Below are 7,909 nucleotides of genomic sequence, written 5' to 3'. Positions count from 1 at the left end.
AGGCTCGAGCAGGGTTGCTAAGCCGCCGGAGTACAGCAATCACACGACGGAACCCACGCACAGCACCGAAGCGTTCGATGCCGCGCCCGTGATGCAGACCACACAGTGCCGCCGCCTCGGTAGATCGATTCCACTACAGACCTAAGCGGCGCGGAGAAAGTGGATGGTCGACGGCGCCGGAATGGCTAACCGGCGATTTGCGGTGGCCGCTAACGACGGTCGTCGGTGAGCGGGGCGGAGGACGTCGGAATCGCGTGATTCACGGCGGAGCAGGACGAGCACCGAGGTATTGGGCTGACCGGAACGGAATCGATCGGTGGAGCGGTAGCGGCGGAGAGGAATCGCCCAAATCTGATACCAATTGTCGTGTCCCTAGGCCGCGGCGGTCGCCGACGACGTGAACGCGAGGGATCGGTAGAGCAGAGCAAGGGGATACTTGGGGGAGGGGAAGAACCCTGACACCCCGATCTCGTTTTTTTCTATTACTTTTCAGCGAGTACAAAATCTGTCTCTTCTCGTACACGGCATGAGTAGATATACTCAGAGGCCAGACACCGGCCGGTGGCCCGCCACACCCCGTTTACCACTCACGCTTTGCTTAACTGGATGGTTGACACCCTCTCTTCCAACGTGTCCGCTGCATCGCGCGTGACACGCTCCTGCTTCTCAACGCCGCCGTCAAGGCCCTCTCCGCGTCCTCCCCGCCGGCCGACGCCTTCCGCCTCCTCTCCACCCTCCGCCGCCTCCACGCGCCCGACCGCCTCAGCTTCCTGCCCCTCCTCGGCTGCGCCTCCTCCTTGCCGCTCCTCTCCGCGCTCCACTCGCTGCTCCTCCGCCTCGGCTTCCTCTCCCACCACGCCATCGCCGTCGCGCTCCTCAAGCCCTACCCTTTGCCGCACGGCCGCGTCTTGTTCGACGAAATCCCCCAGAAGAACAGGTGCGCGGTCGCGTACAACACGCTCATCACTGCGATAATCAAGGCCAGGGACATCCGCACCGCGCGCCACCTGTTTGAGGAAATGCAGCGGTACAGGCAATCCAGGAGGAGCGTGGTTTCTTGGAACCTTATGATCGGAGGGTGTGCACGGTGCGGACGAGATGACATGGCGGTGTGGTTTTCGAGAGGATGGTCGGAGAGAGGGAGGTGGCGCCCAATGATGGGACCTTGGCGGCCGTGCTCCCAGCCTGTGGGAGGACTGGAAATGTTGGAGCAGGGAGGTGGGCGCATGAGTATGCGATGAAGACTGGGCTGTTAGAAAGTACAGTGAATGTTGCTAATATGGTGGTGGATATGTACTGCAAGTGCGGTGATGTTGCCAGTGCAAGGGAGGTGTTCGAGGGGATGCAGCAGCGGAGCGTGGTAAGCTGGAACACTATGATTACCGGATTCTCACTTAATGGCCATGGAGTTGAGGGAATTGAACTGTTCCAAGAGATGCAGCGGCAAGGAATGGAGCCTCATGCTGTGACATTCTTGGGGGTGCTTGGGTGCTGTGCGCATGCTGGGTCAGTGGAAGTTGGACAGGAGATCTTCCAGAAAATGCAGTTGGAGCATGGTATTGAGCCAGAAATTGAGCATTATGGGTGTATGGTGGATTTACTTGGAAGATCTGGCCTTCTTGAGTAGGCACGTGCACTGATTCAGGAGATTCCAATGAAGCCTAATGCTGCAATATGGGGAGCACTGTTAAGTGCATGCCGTGCCCATGCTGGTCTCGGCATTGCTGAGGTAGCTCTGAAAGAGCTTATCAATCTTGAGCCATGGAACTCGGGGAAGTATGTGCTGTTAGCCAATCTTTATGCAGAAACAGGACGATGGGAGGACGCAGGGGAAGTGAGGAGACTGATGAGGACAATGAGTGTGAATAAGGCTCCAGGGCCGAGCTTAATCGAAGAATCCGGTTTTCAGTTGACAAATGTATGCCAATAGCCGACCCCCAGGAAATAAAACTTCAGTTTGAAAGACAAACTGCTGAGTCTCAGTTTGGAAGGTAAAGCTCCATGCATCAAACAATGCTATCAAGATATGCAGAGTTGCAAACTCCAGCTATCTTTGGCCATGTTTCCTCCATTTTTTATACAAGTAGTGTGCTGAATATGTGTTTTGTTTTTAGAATATTATGTCACAACAAATTTACATACCCAATAATGTATATGCCTTGATGGTTATATTGATAAAAAGAAAGAGACACCAAAAACTCAATAGATATGATAGTTGACAATTTGGCATAGAATGAATTAAAATTCAGCTTTTTAGACGAATCAATATATTTCAATACTCATGGCAAAATTATTGCCTTTTCTTTTCTGAACTTCAAGTTTGATTCAATTCGAGAATCCTAGAGATTGTCAAGTGTTGACACCTAGGATTTGTTTTTTTTTTCTGAACTTCAAGTTTGATTCAATTTGAGAGGGCTAGAATTGTGAAATGTGGACATCTAGGAAAATTATCTCCTTTCTTTCTGAGCTTGAAGTTTAATTCAACTGAGAGCCCCAGAAATCCTTCAACAACTACATTTGCTGATGCAACATATCATATTGGCCAATTCAGATTAAATCTTTTGTACTCTTTAACTATATTTTTTTCTTCTGATTTTCTCATGTCGATTATGCATATTATCCATACAAGCTATATATTGGTAACGTATAATTGTGGAAGGATTAAAGTACTTCTAAAACATGGCTCTCTCTTGTACTTAACCAAAGCACAACATTCATTTCTCCCGTTTTCCCTTTTCCAGTTATCATCTGTTAGCTGGAGCTTGACATGCGCTCATAATTGTCTGGACTGTTGATTTCTAGTTTCCTGCCATCTTGAACAAGTAGGTTGTTCCCTTCTTTGATTTTACTTGGTTTCAAAACATCGCACAGTTTTCATGTGCATCATATTTTTCTTGTAACAAAGCTACATAAGTAAAGTTCACTGAGGAAAAACAAAGAGAAAATGATTGAACAGTTAACCCTTCTTTTGGCAGGGATCAAGGAAGTTAGTGATCCATTCACAGTTCTCTGAGTTGGGTATAGTATATAATCATCAATCCAAAGCAGTTGAGATACACATTTTGAGAACGCACATCATCAACATTACGCACGACTTTGCGTTAAAAAAAACATTACGCACGACTCACATCTTAACTATTACTTCCCGATAAGTGGTTTTACTGACAGGAAAATTAGTCAATTTTCAGTACCATCCATGTGTGCTGGGAGGAAGTAATTGTATCCAAAACAAGGCCAAAGGAGAACTTCAAAGAACTATTTTTGGAAATAGATAATGATTTGTAAAAGGCAGTTCTATGCAGGAAGTTATCAGAGTTCTGAATTTACAGTTGTATTGTCTGTGCAGACAGCAAGGCTGTCACTCTACCAGGTATTCAGGATTTACCTGTGCGTTGTGGGCACAAAATGGGGTCCTGAAAGTAACTAGCCAGATGATGTATCATCATGCAGTTACCAGGACCCAGAAGGAAAAATATGACGATGCACTCACAGTCACAGAACGGCAAACACTAGGAACCGAATATTCACACAGACACATGCTGGGCCCAGCGAAAACCTTGGCATTTTCCTTTTGTGGGCTCCCTAACATGGACAGCTCGAAACAATACAATTGAAGCCCCCAACGAAAAGAAACCAAACAAATCGAAAAGATGCCGCCTAGATTCATGGGAAATTTCCTGGTGTTGGGCCTTGTGATCCTTGTCCTGCCCCCCCCCCCCCCCCCCCCCCCCCCTTTTCCTCCCCGGACTCCTAGTTATTTGCTTTGCTTTGTCGCCCCCATCTCTGCTCTCAAAAACCGCAAAGAATGGGTGCAAGGATGAGGCAAAGGGAGAAAGGAGCAGTTTTGAGTTGCCTGTCTTTCCATGGATGCTCCGGCACATTCATCTGTGCATGTTTTGTGCATCGTGTTGCTGAACCGGAAACTGGTGTCATTGAGCTGTTGGTATCCAGGCATCGTGCTGCTGACATGTGGATCTATGTCATTTCAGGAACCAGACGCGGAAATCTCTTAAAAGCGTGTGCACTTCAGGTTGAGATGTTCCACTTAAATCCCTCGATCTTCCTTGTTAAAGTAAGCGGCACAAGAATCCGTGAGGAAATGTTACTTCTGAAATAAAGCTGGTGGATCACTTCCAGAAAACAGTGGTTCTGCTGGTATGGCATGGCTTGGGGTCAAATTTCAGGATGTTCTTATTTTTAGCAAAGTGCATACTAAGCTCTATCATTCATTTCAAGATGAGGGAATCTTGAGTTATTTTGTTAAATGCTATCATAGCTGTTCTGCATTAGGCAAGAAAAGCAACTGTTATCCAAAAACTAGGCTAGGCTGGTATAAGTAGAGAATGACTGTATGACCTAACAGGTTTAAAGGCATTCTTGCTCTGCTCCTTCCCTACCTTGATTTTATTTTACTTCGAAAAAAAGAAAAGATTTAGAAGCATCTTGAGTACTCTGCACAGCCTAATCACGATGGCCCACTGCATAATTCCCTCCCAGTTGGTGCCAAGTTTGTTCAATTAGTGCACAAGGTACCCTTTTTTTCCCCTTGAGTGCAAAGAAGATACTCTTGTTTGCATCAGGATCAGAGGCACATGCGAGCCACCTTTGGATTCTCTCTAACCCTGCTCTCATTTTGATGCAGGTCCCCACAACTGCTGCCAGGGGGAGGAGAGGAGCCAGGGCACCGGCATTTCTTTCTGTGTGCATCCATCCTCCACACTTTGTTTTATCCACTGCCCTTCAACCTGCTGCCGCTAGTGCCCGTTCTTTACTCCCAGCAGCAGCTGCCGAGCTCAATGGCCGCTGGGCGCTGGGCGCTCGTGTCGCGCGGCCTGGGGATCGGCGCGGCGGTTGCGCGGCGCAAGGCCGGCCGGCCGCCGGAGCTGGGGAGAGACAGGCGTTGACCTCGGCACCGTCTCCTCGAACGCCGGCGGTCCAGGTCGTGGGGTGCTAGGATCGGCTCCCGGGGATATGTAGCCTCTGGACACGAACCACGGAGGATCGGGGCAGCAGATTTTGTGTTTCTGAATCGTTGCCTCCACTTGGATTCTCAGGCCGTGTTCCAACGCAAAAAATTTTTGTAATGGAATCTTGGTAATTTAAAGTACTAAATGAAGTCTATTTATAAAACTTTTTTTACAGATGGGTTTTAATCGCGAAACGAATCTAATGATGCTAATTAATCCATAATTAGCGGATGGTTACTGTAGCATCACTATTGCAAATCATGGATTAAATTGGCTCATTAGATTCGTCTCGCGATTTACAGCCCATCCATGCAAAAAAATTGTAAATAGATTTCATTTAGTACTCCATACATGTATCAAAATATTCGATGTGACGTTATTTTTATATTTACGGGTAAAGATCTAAACATGGCCTCATTTCGTCACAAGTATCATCAGCTGGATAAAATGCCAGCAATCATGTGCTGGATGTATAATTTTGCGATGCTCCAAAGAGTCTTCTGATCATGAGGAATGAGGCGCTGCAATAATAATCAAGTGGTAGTGCTCGCTGCTGTAGTGGCATGCATGCTGTATCCTACTGCTTCTTTAGGCTATCCGCACCGGCTACTGCGAGCCTCACGGTTGAGCTCCCTCCAGTAAAAAATTTGCTGCAGCGGGGGACGGTAAAGCTTCCGCCACCGTCCCGCGTCCGCTGGATCTGGCGGGATCCCGGACGCGCGCAATCGGCCACCGTGGCGCGGGCCCCGCCTGCTACCGTCGCGCCCCACTGCTGCGAGCCACCACGGGACAGCACGCCGCTGCAGACAGGATGTGCTCGGAGCTGGGCCGCGGCCACTCGCGAGGGAGCAGGGAGGGGGTCGCTCGCCCGCGCGGGCGAGGTGCGCCCTGGCCGCGGCGACAGCGCGCGGGAGAAGAGGGCCTCGCCGCGGCCGGGCTCGCGTGCGCCGCGGCCGGCCTCCGCGCGCCAGGTGCCGCCGCCCGCGGGCCTCCCCATCGCCGTCCTGCTCCTCCCGGCCTCGCCCACCTCAGACATGAGGCCTGCCTCTGCGGCCCGCCTCGCCGCGCCGCCAGAGCCCCGATGGAGCTCCACCACCAAGAGCCGCGCGCGGGGCAGTGGGATGCCGGAGAGGGGACGAGGCCCGCCGCCGGGAGGAGGAACGCCGGCGGCGGCGGCCTCCGACCTTGTACATCCGCCGCCTCGCCGCCGCGCCTCCGCGGCTCACCCCGCCGCGCACCTCCGCGGCGCGGCCGTCCTCGAGCTCGGCGGCGTCCGCGCGCGTCCCTTCGCCGTAGGGTCGAGATGGCGGACTAGAGGAGTGAATAGTCCTTTCTAAAAATAATCGCACTGAATAACCGAAATTTATGCGGAATTGAAATTATTCACTTAGCCAAGACTTCACCCCTATAACAATGACCATAAGGCACATCCAAAAAAATCATACACAAAGCAAATGGAGTGCCAAGCTAACAAGAACTCTCCTGACAATTCTAATGCCAAGCCACACAAGCCTAAGTACTAGTACTTCACAAACCAGGGGAGCTCCTACACAATTCTAATGAGCAAAACCACAAAGCCAAACCTAAATTCACTAGATGATCAAGGACAAGGATACACAATCCAAATCCAAGAGCTCAACTTGCTTAGCTATACAATCTAAGCAAGAGCAACTAATTAAGCTATACAAGCTAACAAGTTACAACAGAGAGCAACTACACAAGTACAAAATATAGATGAATGTAAATACAAGGCTTGTGATTTGAAAAATGCAAACCACCGAGAAGAGTAGACAAAATTGACACTGTGATTTTTATCCCGAGGTTCACTTGGTTGCCACCAAGCTAATCCCCGTTGAGACAACCTCCAAGGTTGCCGCCGATCCTCTTGCTAGTGGTGACTCTCAAGTCACACTCTCCCACGTGGAGTGCTCACACCAAGCTCTAGCATATGATCCGGCCGAACCACTTGTTGCTCTTCACGTCTCGCTCAACTAGAGTTGCTCTTCGCGGCTCCCGCGGGGTGAGCACAATACCCCTCACAATCTCTTCTCCGGAGCACCGCACAATATTCTTGCGGGCTTCAACGGAGCCTCTTGCCACCAAGCCGTCTAGGAGGTGGCAACCTCCAAGAGTAACAAACACACCGGCTTGCAACACGATCACCTAGTGCCACTCGATGCAATCTCTCAAAGATCTCGCACTGGAATCGCTCTCTCACTCGATCGGATGATTACTATCAAGTTAGAGTGAGTAGATGGGCTCTCAAGCACTCTCACACATGGACACTAAGTCCCTAAGGTGCTCAGCCACAACAAATGGCCGGCCACACCCTCTATTTATAGAGGGAGGCCCCAAACTAGCTGTTATACTCAAAACCCGTGAAAACAGAGTTTTCACAGACTGTCCGCCTCACAAATACCGGACTGTCCGCCATTCAAACCCAACGGCTAGATCTCCAATGATTATGTGTCAGAGTCGACCGTTAGAGCCCTTCGCAGACTGTCCGCTCCCTATTGGTGGACCGTCTGCCGTTCAGACACTCCGAACACTCAGAGAGACAGCGTCTTTGGACAAACTTAAAGTTTGAGGGGCGGACCGTCCGACCTTCACATCGTGCAACCTACCACAAGCGAAATCGTCTCTGGACAATTTCTCAACTGACCTGCGGACCGTCCGCACCCCAGGGGCGGACCGTCCACCCTTCACTCTTAAATCCCACCAGAGACCCAACACGTCTCTAGTCAATTTTGTTAAGTGACCTGCGGACCGTCCGCTCCCCTTGGCCGGACAGTCTGCGTTCCAACCTTTCAGCCTAAGCCAGAGAAACAACCTCTCTGGATGATTTCTTTAAAACACCTGCGGACTGTCCGCACCCCAGTGGCAGACCGTCCGCAGTACGGCCTTCAAGCCCAAACAGAGCTGCAACCTCTCTGGACGAAAAA

At 50.4% G+C, this 7,909-nt stretch overlaps 1 pseudogene; it reads left to right on the top strand.

The window, feature by feature from the left end:
• Positions 1 to 647: 647 nt before the first annotated feature.
• On the top strand, positions 648 to 3,329 carry LOC120685200 (annotated as a pseudogene).
• The last annotated feature ends 4,580 nt before the right edge of the window (positions 3,330 to 7,909 follow it).

The sequence above is a fragment of the Panicum virgatum genome, chromosome 8N, assembly GCF_016808335.1.
Source record: "Panicum virgatum strain AP13 chromosome 8N, P.virgatum_v5, whole genome shotgun sequence".
Classification (NCBI taxonomy): Eukaryota; Viridiplantae; Streptophyta; class Magnoliopsida; order Poales; family Poaceae; genus Panicum; species Panicum virgatum.
The sequence above is the reverse complement of the archived record's forward strand: the minus strand, read 5'-3'. Positions and strand labels throughout refer to the sequence as shown.